Source organism: Schistocerca cancellata, chromosome 3, assembly GCF_023864275.1.
Source record: "Schistocerca cancellata isolate TAMUIC-IGC-003103 chromosome 3, iqSchCanc2.1, whole genome shotgun sequence".
NCBI classification, from domain to species: domain Eukaryota; kingdom Metazoa; phylum Arthropoda; class Insecta; order Orthoptera; family Acrididae; genus Schistocerca; species Schistocerca cancellata.
Window position 1 is genome coordinate 822,671,861 of NC_064628.1, and position 20,124 is coordinate 822,691,984.

The following is a 20,124-nucleotide window of genomic DNA, read 5'->3' on the forward strand; positions in this document are numbered from 1 at the left end:
ATTCGCTTTGCCAATTTCGTGTTAGAAACATGAACATAAATCTAACTGTGTTCAAAAAGTTTTCCATGGTGTTGAGCCACAATCGTGCAATATTTTTTGAGACACTGTGTATTACTGTATTTATCCTCTGTACATCTAAATTTCGGCTTTTACGCCGTTGTCAAGTAAAGAGGTAAAAGCTGGGACATGCAAATAGTAAGAGAGATATTAAAAAAAGTTGAATAATTTTAAAATATACTATATGTTCATTGATACAAAATTATGAGACATTCACTTATTTATTGGACCATTAACATGTCATATCTATAAAGTGGATCCAAAGCACGTAAACAAGACTAACACTAGGCCTTGAAATGTAGAAAGTAGACAGAGAACACACAATAAATATAGAAGAGACATAGAACACACAGTAAATATAGAAGTATCACGGATATTAGCTTGCATTTACATTTATGTATCAGGTCGTTAATAATATGAAGTGAACATACGTTATACAGCAGGAAGGAACTGTCTGCAAGGAACAGAGGAAATAAACTACAGAAGCCAAGTAATCGCACTTAAATTATAGTAAGAGCACGTAGTAATAACAAGAAGTGCTAAACATAACCGAATATGAGTAAAAAATCGGGGGAAGGAGGGAAATTGGAGGGGGGGGGGGGGAATAAGTACTGTCTTTACGGCTATCTATGAATGTTTCTGGATGATAATATACTGTCGTAGACTTTTTACAGGTTAATATGGGCACTGGATCAAAATATGATCTCAATAATCCTTCTGATTCAAATGGTTCAAAAAATGGCTCAAATGGCTCTGAGCATTATGGGACTTCTGAGGTCATCAGTCCCCTAGAACTTAGGACTACTTAAACCTAACTAACCTAAGGACATCACACACATCCATGCCCGAGGCAGGATTCGAACCTGCGACTGTAGCGCAAATGGTCCAAATGGCTCTGAGCACTATGGGACTGAACTTCTAAGGTCATCAGTCCCCTATAACTTAGAACTACTTAAACCTAACTAACCTAAGGACATCACACACATCCATGCCCGAGGCAGGATTCGAACCTGCGACCGTAGCGGCCGCGCGGTTCCAGACTGTAGCGCCTAGAACCGCTCGGCCACCCTGGCCTGCTAATCCTTCTGATATCGAGAACGTACCCGAACTCCTATTTGATGGATGTGACATGAGTCCTAATGACATTTAGAGTTTTTCGGGTTTCCCACCAGGTCCTTCAGGCCTGGTACCAAGCCTACGCCACACATTGTGCGACGTACCAGAAGATGACTGCGAGACGGATGCGGAGGAAATAATCGACGAATGTCAGAACAGTTTCGAAACGGAGCAAAGCGACACGAATGTTTCATCTGAGGGCGAAGAGGACGATGAATTCTATGTTTGCCATAAAAAGAAGGGCAAGCAAGTCATCGACTCCATTTCCTGAAAAAAAAAAACCGCCTTATCGTTCGTCAAAAGGGGGAACATAACCTACTTAGGAAAATCCCGGGCCCGATCGGTAGAGCTCCGGACATACACACAATTTTAGACACGTGGGCATGTTTATTTGATGGCAACATGTTGGACATCATTGTACGTTCCACAAACCAATATATCGATTCCGTGAAAGATCATTATTCACGGGAAAGAGACGTCAAACCCATTCATCAGAGTTGAAAGCATTTACTGGGCTTCTGTGTATTGGTGGACTTTCAAAGCTGGGAAACTAAACGTCGAGGATTTATGTGCTAACGGCGGATTCGGGATTGACTTTTTCTGACTCACTATGACTCTCGTGCGGTTCCGTTTCTTACTTCAGGTTCTGAGGTTTGACAACAGAGAAATAAGAGGACAACGAAAAGCCTTAGATCGCCTTGCCCCAATTCGGGACATTTTTCATAAGTTTGTATTGAACTGCCAACAATGTTATTGTGAAGGAGATGTTACAATAGACGAAAACTTAGAGGCCTTCAGAGGCACGTGTAATTTCGTCCAGTATATACAGGGCTATTACAAATGATTGAAGCGATTTCATAAATTCACTGTAGCTCCATTGATTGACATATGGTCACGACACACTACAGATACGTAGAAAAACTCATAAAGTTTTGTTCAGCTGAAGCCGCACTTCAGGTTTCTGCCGCCAGAGCGCTGGAGAGCGCAGTGAGACAAAATGGCAACAGGAGCCGAGAAAGTGTATGTCGAGCTTGAAATGCACTCACATCAGTCAGTCATAACAGTGCAACGACACTTCAGGACGAAGTTCAACAACGATCCACCAACTGCTAACTCCATTCGGCGATGGTATGCGTAGTTTAAAGCTTCTGGATGCCTCTGTAAGGAGAAATCAACGGGTCGGCCTGCAGTGAGCGAAGAAACGGTTGAACGCGTGCGGGCAAGTTTCACGCGTAGCCTGCGGAAAATTGGCTCATGCCACAACTGGAGACCGACAGCGCCGACTTCATCTTTCAACAGGATGGTGCTCCACCGCACTTCCATCATGATGTTCGGCATTTCTTAAACAGGAGATTGGAAAACCGATGGATCGGACGTGGTGGAGATCATGATCAGCAATTCATATCATGGCCTCCATGCTCTCCCGGCTTAACCCCATGCGATTTCTTTCTGTGGGGTTATGTGAAAGATTCAATGTTTAAACCTCCTCTACCAAGAAACGTGCCAGAACTGCGAGCTCGCATCAACGATGCTTTCGAACTCATTGACGGGGACATGCTGCGCCGAGTGTGGGAGGAACTTGATTATCGGCTTGATGTCTGCCGAATCACTAAAGGGGCACATATCGAACATTTGTGAATGCCTAAAAATACTTTTTGAGTTTTTGTATGTGTGTGCAAAGCATTTTGAAAATATCTCAAATAATAAAGTTATTGTAGAGCTGTGAAATCGCTTCAATCATTTGTAATAACCCTGTACCGTCCAAGCCCGCAAATTGCAGGTTGAAGATACTAGCTGCAGTAGACTTAGGTGTATATTATACATGGAACGCGGAGATTTATGCAGGAAGGCAGCCCGATTGTCCTTTCCAGGTTAGCAACAAACTCGTAGACGTGGTTGAACGTCTGGTTACTCCTCTAGCTAACTCTGGCCGAAATATCAGTGCTGACAACTGGTTCAGCAACATCACTCTTCCTCACGACTTGTCCACGAAATATAACCTGTCCTACGTGTAAACACTCAAAAGAACAAATGGCAAATTCCCAATGAATTGAAAGAGATAAAAAAGACAGAATCGTTTTCTAGTGTGTTTGCATTCCGCAAACAGGTCACTATGGTGTCGTATGTGCCCCAAAATAAAAATAACAAGAAAAACGTCATTGTGATTTCCAGCACGCACATGGATGGAGCGATTGACGAAGCAACTTGGGACGAAAAGAAACCGGAAGTGATTACCTGTTATAATGGCCATAAAATAGGTGTAGACGTGGTCGATAAAATGTGTTCTGTGTACAATGTTGAAAGATGCACAAGACGTTGGCCAATGGTTATTTTTTACGCGATGTTGAATGTTGCTGACGTAAACAGCCAGATCATATGTCTAGGAAACGGAATCGTAGTGCCGGCCAGTCGAATCTTCCTCCGTAATCTGGGAAAAGAACTAATAAGAGGCTAGATGCTAAAGCGTTCGCTGCTGCCCCGCTTGCCTCGGACCATTTCATTCCGGCTTCGGGAACTTCTTCCCCAAAATGAAACACCTGCTACACTCAGTAGCACAACTGCCGAGGGCGCCAAAATGCGAAAGCGATGCCAAATATGTTGGACGAACAAGACTACAAGACCCACTCAGTACAAGTGCAAAGGGTGTGGTCAATATTTATGCCTGCAACACTGTGCAATGTTTTGTCCCGATGGTTGTGACGTTGATGAAGACATCTAAAACGATGGCTGATGATACATCTTCCGTTTTTATTTTACTTTCTCTGAAAGGGACGTTATTTTGTATTAATTTCCTACCTGTTTCATTACTATATTCTAGATACAAATACTGTATACTGAGTAAACCTTCTAAACGTTAATACATAAGTTCTATTTCTAATTTTCATAAATTAATGGTCTGTTGCTAATATTTAATACGAGGGGCGTTAGAAAAGTCCGTGCAAAGTCCGAGAGATGGCACCACCGGGCCGTATCGAGGTCATGTTTAGTTAGTAGCAGCTCAGTTATACAGGAAGTAGTGGTATAATGCGACATCAATTTTTTTAACTTTACTGACACTATTTCTTTTTATCGACTTCAAACTTTCTGAGCACCATGACATGTATTTCGGGATTTTTTGAGGTATTATGTACGACATAAGCAAAGGTAATGTGTTTTTGGAATCTTACACAAAAAATTGTGTTCGTAATACAGTTTGTAGTATATTTTGCAATCAAAATATTGAACAGCACATTACAAGAACGACACTTTCATTAAATCAAATACACTTGTAAGATTGTGCAGTGTATAATTCGTCTTCAAGACGATCCCCACTTTTGCTGCATTTCATAGACCGATTCTTCGTACTGCCATCACCAAGTCGGCACACAATACCAACACTGCCATCTATGTTAAAACAACTTATCATTGTCTAAAGTTAAACATAAAGCAAAATGTTAACAAGAGCCGCCTGGTCTAGAGGTGTTCCTGCTTCCGTTTTGGGTGAGTAGTTTCTGCCTGTTTCCATCTCTTCGGCAGCGCCACGGGGGCCGCCTTGTTTTCCTTCACTGTTGTGATAGCTCTTGTGTGCATCGCGTTGTTGTTTGTCTCTCAGAGTCTCGCGTTTGTGAATCAATTTTGACGCGGCATTGCCTTGCACTGTGTTGTCATCCAGGGGCACAGGAACTTTTCAACGTACATGTACCGTCACTTTCAGTTTTGGCAAGTCCATGTGACATGTGCAGTCAGGTTCGTTAGAAATTTATGACTGACTTGTAGATACGATCATCTTAACTCTATAACAGCTTCACACGGCTTAAATCAGTATGAGTCGCATGTTTTATATCAACTTTCTGGATCCGATTCAGGTTGACAGGACCCTCTTAAAACATGGTCAACAAGTCCCTTTCACTCATAATGATGGTGCTAGTAGTTTGGTTATTATGTCGAAAGCGGAGGTGGACTATAAGGATGTCAGGCCGTTGAACCTTCTCTCAGAAGTTGATGACAGTTTTCTCAAGACCGTCCTGCTTCCATTTGGGGACATACGGAATTTAACGGTGGCCCGATCAACAACATTTACGAGTTTATGTTGGAGTTCGATCCATGGATACGGTGGTATAACGAAATATCCCTCTCGTTTGCAGGTGTGTGGATGCCGAGTACATATAATTTACATATGATAAGTAGGGACCTGTTTCAGATGTAATGAGAGTGTCACCTCAGGGACAAATAGCCCGTGTCGTGTCAGTGTCTTAAAATCCACTCATGAACATCATAAAAGTCTTACTTCAACGGATTTTCTTCTCCACCTCACAGCCGTTGTACCTAATCAAGTTCGTGAGGCGCAACGCGAGTCTTTGGTGGATGACCTTAGTGCATTTTCGCCGTTAACCTCAAGTAAGGACTTTGCCATTGTAGCACTTTAGAGCAAGTGTAGACCGATGCAATACCTTTACAGAAAATATTTCGTTGGAGGATTCCTCCCCCATCACATAGTTAACACCAGACGAAAGCGTACCAACTGCCGTTCAAGATTCTAAACTATCCAGCATCCCCACCGATACATCTCTCGAGACCGAGACCGACATTTTGATGTTGCATGAGGATGAGACTGTTCCGGAGATGTGTATTATATAGACGGAACGTGCCAGGCGTATCTGAGTCTGTGAGGTATTCCCACCCTTCTTCTATATCCCCCCCCCTTCTTTCACGTCTCCGGATGGGAAAAGCATGTCACAAGCAGCCACTGATCGGACCCCGATCGGTTAAAGTGTGACAGTAGAATACGTGGTGACGGTAAAAGACACACCGTCAGCTTTCTTTTCCACTGATTCTCAGAAACCTCACCACCCACCTGTGGAGGAGGAGTGTGTGTCCTCTACGCCTCATACTGAATTTCCACATGACCGCCACCCTCCTCCCCGCCCCCCTCTTGACGCATGTGGCTGTTGCTTTCCGACAAATCCGCAATAAACAGCGCTTTCAAACTGAACGTGCGGTGTCGCGAAAAAAGGAAAAAAGAGTAAAGACGGTGGAAGAACGGGATCCAGCACTTAACATTCAGGTTGCCTCTATCTACTGGTATTGCGTTATATTACAGAGAGTGGATACAAATGACCTATTTCGAAGTTCTTGATAACGACTGAGGGATAGGCTGCACTTTTTGTGGCCTTACTTTAATTCATCATCATGCTCCTTCAGGATCTGGTTGTTCCACAGATCTTTTATTTCTTAGAACTCCGCAGAGACTTCTTTTAGGTGGAAATTTTAATTGTATTTCGCGTGTGGACCAGACCCCAATTTTAATTTTAGTAAGGAACAAGACGATTTGGTGCCCTTCGTAGACACGCGATGCATGGATCTGTCACCATCCCACTCCCGTCAGGTATACGCATTTTATTGGTTCCAACAGTAGATTCGATAGTCTTTATCTTTCTGATTTTTCATTTCGGCAACCGTTAGTGGCAAAAGTTTCACTAGCCACTGTGCCGCAACTGTAGCCAGTAAAACTGTCTTGCCTCCCCTGGATGTTGAAAACATATTTCTTAAAGGACCCTTCCCTCAAGATTATCATTCCAGACGTTTGGCCCTGTAGACGGTGTTCCAAGGACCGAAGTCCTTCTCTTATGGAATGGTGGTCAGGGGATGCAAAAACCTTGCTCCGGAAGCGTTAGTGCGTTACTGCCCTAGTCAGACCTAGGAATTTTATTATTCCTTCTAACGAGAAATGTATGAATGTTCCAGACAAGCTCCCTTACAGATTATGGATTTCCGCCATGTTAAGGCGAAGCTTCTTCAGTTAAAGAGAAAACAAATGGAAGAACTCACGGTGCTATCAGAAGCCCGCTCATTACTTCAGGCTAAATTTATCTCCTTATAATTTTCACCTTATCCTGTTTCGGGAGCGTCGAAAGGGAGCATGTATCGCGTCCCTCACTCACATCTATAGTCACGTACTGATGTCCCATCGTGACATTTACATAGCAATGTACAATTACTTTACCGAACTTAATGGCTTCCGTGCTACTGATGCTATTTTTCCTGATGCATTTACTCCTCTCCTGGATTGTGACGTTACTCCTACATTAAATGATGGATTTCGGAGTGACTTCAGTCGAGGTGACATACATTCTCTTATTGTTGGTTCATCATTGCAAAAATCTCCGGGGTTAGACGGTATTTTTAATGAATTTAATGAACGTTTCTGGCCTCTTATAGTTGATACCATCACTTCACTGGTATATAGGGCGATAACTTGAGGGTTTATTCCTACTAGTTTCAAGATTTTTAAAATCGCTGTAATTCCGAAGGCCACCAGACGTCTGGACACTGATCAGTTACGCCCGATGACGCTCCTTAATTTCGATTAGAAGACTGTCGCTCGGGCGATTAATAGTCGTTTGTCGATATTGCTAGAAAACTTTTTTGCGGTTCATCAAAGCTGTGTGCCTGGGTGCACGATCCTGACTTCTTTACTAAAACGTCGGGACGTCGTCTCGGTGGCTGCAGCTTCTTCTGAAGCCTTGCTTTTTATTGATTTTAATAAGGCATTTGGCCGGGGCAGTCACAGTTTCTTCATACGGGTGCTCGAGGCGACCTGTCTCAATCAGACTGCGTGTCGGGTATTATCCAGTCTTTTACAGATATTCAAGCGTCTGTCGTGGTAAATCGACATACTATTCCCCAGATTACAATCCGTAGAAGCTTACCGCAGCGGAGCCGCCTCTTCATGTTGCTTTTTGCCTTATCTGTACCACCTCCGTTTCGCCGTATTTCTGATATTGGGACAAACCTTTTCATTGCGAGCGTACTCGGATGATGTTATGGTATTGCATCGTCGTATCGATGACATATTGGATTCCTTTTGTTCTCTCTCTGGGGCCCGGGATTTTCATTCTTTGGGCATGGTGGTTGCTCCCCACAAATCACTGAGGATTGCCATGGAGCGCTGCCCGATGAAAAGGGTTGCACTCATTTGACGGGAGGTGATGGATCGAATTCAAAGGCCAATTCGTCAACACAAGCGCCATTCCCTTAGCCTTCTTCACAAAGTACAGTTCGTAGATACCTGCATCTTCAGTGACGTGTATTATGTTGCACAAATATTCCCACCCCCTACGGTGTCGGCGGGCAAATTGATTCAATTATCAGGTCGTTTCCTACGGAAAAGTCATATTTTTTCACTCCGGTTTGAAATGGTGACGAGGCCCAGGTCCCTTGGAGGGTTGGGACTTGCCGATATCAAAGTAAAGACTTTAATACTATTTATACAGCGTAACATTTTCACATGTGCTCGAGCAACTCATTCCATTATATCTTGTTTATTTACGTGTCTTCTACTGGCCATTCTGACTCCCGCTGCTGATGTTGCCCGGATCGACACTAAACTGCGACAACTACGTGAATTTTATATTATAATAAATGTTCTTGGAGTTAGTGATACACCTTACCACCACATCTTTGATTCCCAGTTGGGGATTACAACCATCCCTCTCCCCTATTGAAATGCCCGCCTCTTTGATATCCTGGAAAACCGTGTGGTTTCACGTGGGTCTTTCTGTCTTCCCGATAGATGTCCGCTTATCGTGTTATTGGATCAATCACAATCTGATCCCGAACAACTAACGCCTCCAACGCATTGGTCTTCGTCCGGCTGGTCTTTGCGACACATTTCATCAACCTGATACATTACCACACAGACTTTTCTCTCGCCGACGTGTACACTGGCACTATATTCACCGAAAAATTGCTTTCCTGCTTACATGACAGCAACAGCTGTGATGCTGCTTTCTCGGTTGAACTTCCACTTTCCCTTGGACAAAGACTGTTACGATCGTACAACTTATCGGACACTGCGGTTGAAACATCCCCTTAGAACAATTATACATGACTGTGCTTAAACTGACACACAATATTTTTTTAGCGCAACGCAATCTGACTTTCAATAATCCCTGCAAAAGAATGGCCCTGACTAACATTAACCTATACCTTTCACAAATCACTTACCTCACAAAAATCTTCGTTACTTGAACTACCGCAATACAGCGAGCGCCACTACTGCCAGCTAAATAAAAGATTCAAACTACGGAAGGCACTAACTACTGATAGGCATAGTTAGCAAATGATAGATTTTAATAGAGAACAAAGGATGTATTTACCTTAATAGTCATAATATATATAGCAGTTCATGACATCCAGTCTTACAAATTTCAAATCTCCGCCATCTCTCTCCCCACATCCACCACTGCTGGCGGGTCACCTCCAACTGCGCAACGCTACGCGCTGTTAACATCCAGCTGCCCAACACTACAATAGCCAACAACAATGCAAACCAGCCACAGACTGCACACAGCACAGACAGTGATTTTCATACAGAGCGCTATGTGGCGTTACCAATAAAAAAACCTATACAGTCTACTTACACGGTCACTATGTAGCATGGAGTGACAACAATCAAAACCCCTGTGATTTTCGCCAATGTATGATGAACACGCCTTGGAAATCCATTTGCTTTATTTGCAAATTAGTTGCATCTTCAAAGTATTGGATTGGGTGAATCACGTAAGACTTTTATTTCTTGAACTACGGCACACATCGAACGCTGTTTTCGGCTAATGTTAGAGCGTCGAGGGGCACGTATGTTTTTTGTTTGGTTAATGTTTTTAGCTTAGGTATCAAATGGAAATATTGGAAGGGTACAGTACCGCCCGACATTGAAAATAGGTACAACCTTCTTCGTTATTCTTGTCAGAACAACATATTATTTGTAATAATAACTCAATTTCACTTAATACACCGAAGCCAGATACCAGTGTAGGAACGAAGGACAATTTATTTATTTAATTGATCACATGTGCACTCCCACAAAATAAATCCCTACATCTAATTTGATGAGATCTGTGAAATGAATGAATGTATGGTCGTCTGCTAACCGCAGATAGTGAATGTGCAATATATGATTGTCTTGGAGAAGGTCCTTTGGTCACCTTTGGTGGAACCAAAGAGATGAAATTTACCTGAGCTTTGAGCGCCTGAAATGTGGCTGACCAATACGGTAGCAAGGTGCTCCCCCACCTCGGCGGACGTGCGAGATGACCTGAAGAATGACCATGTTTCAGCACCCTGGCGCTGGATCTTGTGTTGGTAAGACCTGTCTTAGGTGTGCTCCGTAAAGACAAAAGAGTGGAGACAATGGTATGCATGTGGAGTACTTGAGAGTAGTTTGGAATAATTATTTCTCTATTTCAGGAACTTTTGGGGGGAGAATTAAATGACAGGCAGGTAGTACTAAGGGGATCGTAGTAATCTTCGGAATTGACCAACGGTCACAACGAAACCACGTGTAGCAATAAGTTGCAATACTTGCGAGTGCTAGTACTACGTTGAAATACTTCCGAGTGTTAAAGTTAAGCTGAATTACTGGCGTGTGTACTGTAAGTTGGAAATATTTAAGAAATGGCGTGTGCAGGACTTGAAATTAGAGACTGAAACGTCCCCTTAGGAACAAATTATACACGACTGTGCTGATAAACCTCTTACACTATTTGCTTTTCAAACAGCTGAGCAAAACTGAACGTACTCAAACATTCACTAAAGTGACACACAATATTTTTAGCGCAACGCAATCTGACTATCAAAGATCCCTGCAAAAGAATGGCCCTGACTAACATTAACCTATACCTTTCACAAATCACTTACCTCACAAAAATCTCCGTTACTCGAACTACTGCAATACGGCGAGCGCCACTACTGCCAGCTAAATAAAAGATTCAAACTACGGAAGGCACTAACTACTGATAGGGATAGTTAGCAAATGAAAGATATTAATAGAGAACAAACAATGTATTTACCTTAATAATCATAATATATATAGCAGTTCAATTTCAAAACTTCCGCCATCTCTCTCCCCACATCCACCACTGCTGGCGGCTCACCTCTAACTGCGCAACGCTACGCGCTGTTAACATCCAGCTGCCCCTCTACAATGGCAGACAACAATGCAAACTAGCCACAGACTGCACACAGCACAGCCAGTGATTTTCATACAGAGCGCTACGTGGCGGCGGCGTTACCAATATAAGAACCTAAACAGCCTACTTACATAAAGAAAACATAAACAGCCTACTTACAAGACGAGCACTTCCACGTGGTGAGTACTGTGTGAGTCTCAATCTGTGTATGAGACAAAGGATAAAGAGAAGTACTCGTCCAAGGTATCAGTTGAGGACTCGCTTGTGTGACGAATATGATCTTAATATTACCTTTGCGTGTTATGTTTCCGTGTGATGCTAGATTCAAACTCTAATACTCTGAGAGTGAAGCAAGGTGAGTCAGCCGTCTATCCAGCAACGCCACTTGGTTTGCATTGCACAGGAAGACGTGCATATATCCTCCAGAGTTCGTAGTAGGAAAGAAAAGTTACGAAGTGGGGCAGTGTCGTGTGAAAATGGGATGAATACTAATTGAAGTGGGAAAGCTGAAAGTGAAGTGATTTTAATGTTGTGACTATTCTTTGTGATGTATTGTATGTTGCTAGAGTGATGTATTTCATGTAATTTAAGTATGTGTGGTTTGCATGGGAGAGTAGCAAGATAGGTTCAGAGGCAGTGGGTTATGCATGTTCCTTTTTGTACCGCTTGTTATGGAGGAAATTTTCGTGATGATGGGTGTGAGAGTCGAAGTGTGAGATATATCAAAAGATCCACCATCCTATCCAGAGAGTGCACTGTAGCGTTAGATAATTACGAGACCATAAGATAGAGAATCACCAATGTAAAGCTATGCCCACTGGGCGGAGTTTCTCATGTATAATTGTTGTATAAAATGTAATGGTGTGTTTAGGTTATCTTTGAATCGTAATAGAATTTATCGGAATAAAAATTGAAAAGAAAAAGATTGGTGGCCTTGTTCTTCGAATAGTGTGTAGTCATGATATTCAGAATTTATAATGTGTGCGCCATTCATATTCAGTGCGATGGCCACGTGTTGGTCAAAGCCGTTGCGTAAGAAAGGAAATGTGTTAATGCCAGAGCGTAGTCAACAACAATCGGAGTTGTGTAAATTACTAATAGTCAGATGTGCGTTATCCGTTTCCGTTGCGTAATATTCAAACAGGAGAATAATTTGTAGTTTAATTGTGGGTACTAGAGCTCATAATCAGTCATTGATGTTACTCGATAAATAAGAATAAATCCACGCGCTTGGCAGACCACTCATCTTGCAGGCCTGACTGCTTGATACCACAGTATGAGCAAGGCATGTGGGTGCCTCTCAATATTTAAGAAAGGATTTTCCTAATGGAACCGTATACTTCTTATAACTGCATTCGATAGCTCTTGAGAAGACAGTTACAGTGGTATAGCATTTCTTAATGTTAACGTTGAAATATCCCAGAATTTGCGAGCATGGTGGCTGGAGCCTGCATTAGCGGTGCAAACACCGCCAAGCAGAGCTTTCGTGCTACTCTGTGTCAGAATGTCAAGCTCTGCGTGTTTGGTTAGAGGGTTAGCTGCCCTCTGTAATAAAAAAACTGAGTCAACGGCTCAACACTGAATTTGAACTGGTGTCCTGGGACATCCGCAACGAACAAAATGAGAACAAAAAAGAGGTCTGGAACCACGCTGTTGCTACGGTCGCAGGTTCGAATGCTGCCTCGGGCATGGATGTGTGTGATGTCCTTAGGTTAGTAAGGTTTAAGTAGTTCTACGAGGTGCATTCAAGTTCTAAGGCCTCCGATTTTTTTTCTAATTAACTACTCACCCGAATTCGATGAAACTGGCGTTACTTCTCGACGTAATCGCCCTGCAGACGTACACATTTTTCACAACGCTGACGCCATGATTCCATGGCAGCGGCGAAAGCTTCTTTAGGAGTATGTTTTGACCACTGGAAAATCGCTGAGGCAATAGCAGCACGGCTGGTGAATGTGCGGCCACGGAGAGTGTCTTTCATTGTTGGAAAAAGCCAAAAGTCACTAGGAGCCAGGTCAGGTGAGTAGGGAGCATGAGGAATCACTTCAAAGTTCTTATCACGAAGAAACTGTTGCGTAACGTTAGCTCGATGTGTGGGTGCGTTGTCTAGGTGAAACAGCACACGCGCAGCCCTTCCCAGACGTTTTTGTCGCAGTGCAGGAAGGAATTTGTTCTTAAAAACATTTTCGTAGGATGCATCTGCTACCGTAGTGCCCTTTGGAACGCAATGGGTAAGGATTACGCCCTCGCTGTCCCAGAACATGGACACCATCATTTTTTCAGCACTGGCGGTTACCCGAAATTTTTTTGGTGGCGGTGAATCTGTGTGCTTCCATTTAGCTGACTGGTGCTTTGTTTCTGGATTGAAAAATGGCAGCCACGTCTCATCCATTGTCAGAACCGACGAAATGAAAGTCCCATTCATGCTGTCGTTGCGCGTCAACATTGTTTCTCAACATGCCACACGGGCAGCCATGTGGTCGTCCGTCGGCATTCGTGGCACCCACCTGGATGACACTTTTCGCATTTTCAGGTCGTCATGCAGGATTATGTGCACAGAACCCACAGAACTGCCAACTCTGGAGGCGATCTGTTCAACAGTCATTCGGCGATCCCCCAAAACAATTCTCTCCACTTTCTCGATCATGTTGTCAGACCAGCTTGTGCGAGCCCGAGGTTGTTTCGGTTTTTTGTCACACAATGTTCTGCCTTCATTAAACTGTCGCACCCACGAACGCACTTTCGACACATCCATAACTCCATCACGACATTTCTCCTTTAACTGTCGATGAATTTCAATTGGTTTCACACCACGCAAATTTAGAAAACGAATGATTGCATGCTGTTCAAGTAAGGAAAACGTCGCCATTTTAAGTATTTAAAACAGTTCTCATTCTCGCCGCTGGCGGTAAAATTCCATCTGCCGTACGGTGCTGCCATCTCTGGGATGTATTGAAAATGAACGCGGCCTCATTTTAAAACAATGCGCATGTTTCTATCTCTTTCCAGTCCGGAGAAAAAAAATCGGAGGCCTTAGAACTTGAATGCACCTCATAAGTCTAGGCGACTAATGACCATAGTGCTTAGAGCCTTTTGAGCCATTTTCAACATATTTCCATATTTCCCCTTTTAGGTGTTTGCACTGCAGGCCGCTCATTTCTGCTTCAACATTCGTTGCGTGCAGATATTTACACCATTGAGGAGAGATTGGAAATATTAATTTTATATGGGGAATGAAAAAGAAACGTCGCAGAAATAATACAGAGTTATAGGGCGCTCTATCCGGATCGCCAATGCCCGACGCGCCTGGAAATTTCCAGAATTATTAAGACGCCACTGAGGACAGGCTGTTCGAACGTCAAAAAGAAAACAAGGAAGAAGACTACAACTGAGAAAGAACACGAAGAAACTGTTCTGGCTGCGGCGCTAAAGAGTCCACACAGTGGTACGAGACTTATTGCCAAGGAATGTGGAATCAGCCGGGCGAGTGTCGTTCACATCCTGCATCGACAGAATTTATTTTCATCTCCATCACTTGTCACCACTTCAGGCAGTCGACGGCCTTGATTTAGAACGTCGTGCATAATTTAGTCTGTTTGCTCTTCCGTAACTGAGAGGCTACCCTGCGTTTTCTTAACATGTGCTCCTTACCGATGAAGCAAGGTTTACTAACCACGCTAATGTAAATGTACATAACGTGCACTATTGAGCGGCCAAAAATCCACTCTGGCTTCGTTAGGTGCAACATCAACGGCCGTGGAGCGTAAACGTGTGGTGCGGCATCTTTGGAAATTACAGCGTGGCGCCTCACATCGTCTCGGGCGTTCTAAATGGACATTCGTACGCACACTTTCTGGCAAACATTCTGCCGGTTCTTCCACAAGATGTACCAGTAGATATTCGACAGTGTATGTGGCTGCAGCACGACGGTTGTCCCGCTCACCCGTCCTGTGTTGCCACGAAAATACTCCTTTTCACATTTGGATATTAAATACAGTAGTTGCTTTTACAGAGTATAAGCATTTTTTATGTTTGAGGAATGAACAATTGATTTCTCTGTTTCAGCTCACGGAAGTCTCGGTGGATACGTGGAACTCGTGAAAGAGTTTTCCTAAGCTCTTTGTGATAAGATAGATATGTCATATTTCCATATACAACATTCGTAGGAGGACTTGCATCTAGGTCGTAAGTTGGATCGAGGGGAAATAAAGCTTTATTCTCGTAGCGCATGCCTACCTTACGATATACAAGTAAACAAAAAAAAAAAATTCGTTTAAAATTTTAGAAACTTGCAGCACAAGTAGTTAACTGGGAATAGAGATCAAGAACAACTATGTAAAACGACTTAAGGGTAAATGACAAGTGAGTTACAGAGCGAAGCCAGAAAACTTAAAGTTTAGAATTGCAACAGTACACTGACTTACAAATCAAGGGCAATCAAATTACAACTCAAGTCCTCAGCAGTTGTTTCTCAATAATTAATTGGCTTGTGACTTTGTTCACAGACTAAAAATAAAAAAAAGAACAGATAAGAAACTTAGCAACTGGAAAATTAACTTAAGACCCTCTTAGAGGTATGTAAGCCAAAATAATTTAGGTTAAAAATAGGTAAAGTACACTACAGTTAACAAAGCAATATTGGAAGGCTAATCCTAAATTATTTTTAGCAACTGCAGCAACAGCATAAGGCCCAATGATAAAAACCCTATAATAATAAGGTATGCAAGTAGAAAGAAAAATCACAGGTTGAGAACATTAATGCTGATACCAATGATTATTCATGACAGTTTCACCAAATGGAATACGGCCAAATAAAAAGTACTAACCAAGATGAAACCAAAACAAAATTTTTAGGTACTACAAATTTTACATACACAGAACTTCAGAAGCATTGAAATACGAGGGCTATTCGGAAAGTGAGGAATGATAGGTCGCGAAATGGAAACCACAGTTAAAATCAAAACTGTTGTAGTTGCTACGGTTTGCTACACCTTCCATCTGCTACACAGTCGCCGTTAAGACTTAGATGTCTACCGAAGCGTTAAACCAACTTTTCAATTCCCTCGATATAGAAGACAGCCGCCAGTGCTTTTCGATAATTTTCTACTCTGGACTGCAGCTCGTTGTCTGTGTCAAAATATTGTCTTCATAGCTAGCGGTTCATTGGAGCAGAGATGAACCTCAGTGGTAGCCAATTATGGGCTGAATTGTGGGTGGTCAAACACTACCCATGGAAACGCTGCAGGAGCGTATCATTGCCCCTGCAGAGTGCAGCCGAGAATTGTCGTGAAGAACGAACTGCATGACAGTTATGTTATGTGGATTGCATAGCTTCAGGCGAAATCTTTCGCCAGCCCTCATACTTGGCGGGAGACGCTAATTTCTAGCCATCTTTACGTTCTCACTGTGAGCTCAGAACTGAAAAGAGCGACATGATGCAATCGACGGGCATACTAGACACTGTGCCCAACGCATCTGTGCAAAGCTTCATCAGATTTTCACTGTATTTTCCATTTCACGACCAATCGTTCCTTATTTTCCGAATAACCATGGTAACTATGAATATGTAGAGCTTAACTGAATTAAAAACCAGCCGCCATGTAAAAGGTGAAGGCACCTTAAGGTTTGGCTGAAATTCACGAAAAACGCAAGATATCCATGGTAACTATACAGTGAGATTTACGACATAATGCCCAAGCAAACAATAGGTTGAACTTATATTACAAATCGATTCTAAGCTGAGTTTCTTAGATTTACTTAAACAATGAAAATTTTTTTCATAAATCAAGTACAATTTAGATAGCTGAAAAAATTTCAAGTGAGGTAAACCCTCAATCTCAGAGCGACAAGGAAGCAAACAACGGCAATAGCCGATCAAATACATAAACAGAATGGGAAAGGCCCAGTCGGCAAAGTAGGCATGTAATATCACATGGGCAGCTAGTTCAATAAGGGCGCAAATAACAAGTAATACGGAATTAATGTAATCAGTTGGCCAACGTCCTTACCAAGATGGATACATTTCAACAGCTGTATTGGAAAACTGTTTGGTGGACATCACAGTGAAGTCGCTGACCAACAGTTCCTTTTAATAATGGCTAATCTGTTCTACAACACACACTTGTAGACAGAATTAAACGTTATTCTACTAAAATACATGGCAATACACGAGCTTCAGCGGACCAAAATATGAAGTCAATTGTGACAGCATTAAGGTCAGCAAAGAAATACAGACAGGACAAATAATATCACATTGACTGCTAGTGCAACGAGATAGCAAATGACAAGTAATATGATCTTTATGTAATCTGCAGGTCAACTGTGTTACCGAAATATATACCTTTTAACAGTCGTACTGAAAAACTGTTTGATGATCGTCACAGATAAATCGCTGTCAAACATTCCATAAAATAATGGCTAATATGTCGATCAACACGCACATATGAATAAAATGAAAAATTACTCTACTTGTATACAAGCCAATTCACAAGCTTCAGTAGTCCAAAACATAAAAGTCCACTGGGGCAACACTAAGGGATACATAGTATTCAAATGAAATGCCAAAACGAGCACTATTTTCGTTAAAATTCGATATGATAATAAGTATCCAGATACAGGGCACTTTATGGAAAACTAGCAAGCATGACGTAAAATATCTCGTCAAGAAGTATACAGAGTAAAATTTAGTACCCTCCTGGAAATGGAAAAAAGAACACATTGACACCGGTGTGTCAGACCCACCATACTTGCTCCGAACACTGCGAGAGGGCTGTACAAGCAATGATCACACGCACGGCACAGCGGACACACCAGGAACCGCGGTGTTGGCCGTCGAATGGCGCTAGCTGCGCAGCTTTTGTGCACCGCCGCCGTCAGTGTCAGCCAGTTTGCCGTGGCATCCGGAGCTCCATCGCAGTCTTTAACACTGGTAGCATGCCGCGACAGCGTGGACGTGAACCGTATGTGCAGTTGACGGACTTTGAGCGAGGGCGTATAGTGGGCATGCGGGAGGCCGGGTGGACGTACCACCGAATTGCTCAACACGTGGTGCGTGAGGTCTCCACAGTACATCGATGTTGTAGCCAGTGGTCGGCGGAAGGTGCACGTGCCCGTCGACCTGGGACCGGACCGCAGCGACGCACGGATGCACGCCAAGACCGTAGGATCCTACGCAGTGCCGTAGGGGACCGCACCGCCACTTCCCAGCAAATTAGGGACACTGTTGCTTCTGGGGTATCGGCGAGGACCATTCGAACCCGTCTCCATGAAGCTGGGCTACGGTCCCGCACACCGTTAGGCCGTCTTCCGCTCACGCCCCAACATCGTGCAGCCCGCCTCCAGTGGTGTCGCGACAGGCGTGAATGGAGGGACGAATGGAGACGTGTCGTCTTCAGCGATGAGAGTCGCTTCTGCCTTGGTGCCAATGATGGTCGTATGCGTGTTTGGCGCCGTGCAGGTGAGCGCCACAATCAGGACTGCATACGACCGAGGCACACAGGGCCAACACCCGGCATCATGGTGTGGGGAGCGATCTCCTACACTGGCCGTACACCACTGGTGATCGTCGAGGGTACACTGAATAGTGCACGGTACATCCAAACCGTCATCGAACCCATCGTTCTACCATTCCTAGACCGGCAAGGGAACTTGCTGTTCCAACAGGACAATGCACGTCCGCATGTATCCCGTGTCACCCAACGTGCTCTAGAAGGTGTAAGTCAACTACCCTGGCCAGCAAGATCTCCGGATCTGTACCCCATTGAGCATGTTTGGGACTGGATGAAGCGTCGTCTCACGCGGTCTGCACGTCCAGCACGAACGCTGGTCCAACTGAGGCGCCAGGTGGAAATGGCATGGCAAGCCGTTCCACAGCACTACATCCAGCATCTCTACGATCGTCTCCATGGGAGAATAGCAGCCTGCATTGCTGCGAAAGGTGGATATACACTGTACCAGTGCCGACATTGTGCATGCTCTGTTGCCTGTGTCTATGTGCCTGTGGTTCTGTCAGTGTGATCATGTGATGTATCTGACCCCAGGAATGTGTCAATAAAGTTTCCCCTTCCTGGGACAATGAATTCACGGTGTTCTTATTTCAATTTCCAGGAGTGTAGGTGCCTTGAAGACAACACGAGCCACCAGCGTTATTCAGTAACGCGCCGAGAACAAAACAAACTTCTTGAAAATTTGCCACAATTTGTGAAAAAGTGTATTACTGAAAAACATAAACAGGTGACTTGACACGGAAGGAACCAGGATGTTGGTATTAAGCTCAAAACTAATGTCTGTTACCAAAGGACCTCACCGTGGCTCACAGTATGGGCAGGCAACAATTCAGCAACAGGCCAGAGGCAAATATATCGCAGAAAGGATCGATACAAGAGAAGTAGTCCCATGGGCGTGGCAGAAGTGTTTACCAAAGTCTTATTAAACAGAATGATTAGTAGCGTAAAGTAGGTGAATACCAGTGAGGCCTCAGGAAAGAAAAACACCATGTTGAACAGATTTCCTGTCTGAAAAGCATCATCAGAGTACGAACAATGAGAGGTCGAAACGCTGTAGTTGTGTCGTTGCCTTTAAAACGGCATATGATTCGATCGACCGGCAGATGCTCTTGAATCTCGGAAGAATTCGGAATCGATGGAATAGCTAGGCCAATAAGAAATCAAACGATAAGGGAAATCATTTCTAATGTAAGATTTCAGAGGTAAATTTCAGAGCCCATTGGGATTAAGGCAGGAGTTTAGTTTGACCGTTATCCATTTAGTTTAACATCGTCCTGGAAACGGGTATGAGAATAAGGAAGTCAGTCACAAAAGTAGAAGGAATAGAAGGAATCTGTTTAGGTCCAAAGAAGCAGGTTTTGAAGGTGAAACGCCCCGCGTTCGCCCATGATTTGGCGTTGTTAGTCAACGATAAGAAAGAAGCTCTAACGGCGCTCGAAAAACTACACGCGATCTCCTACGACAAACGGAATAGATGGAATAGAGACATGATGGAG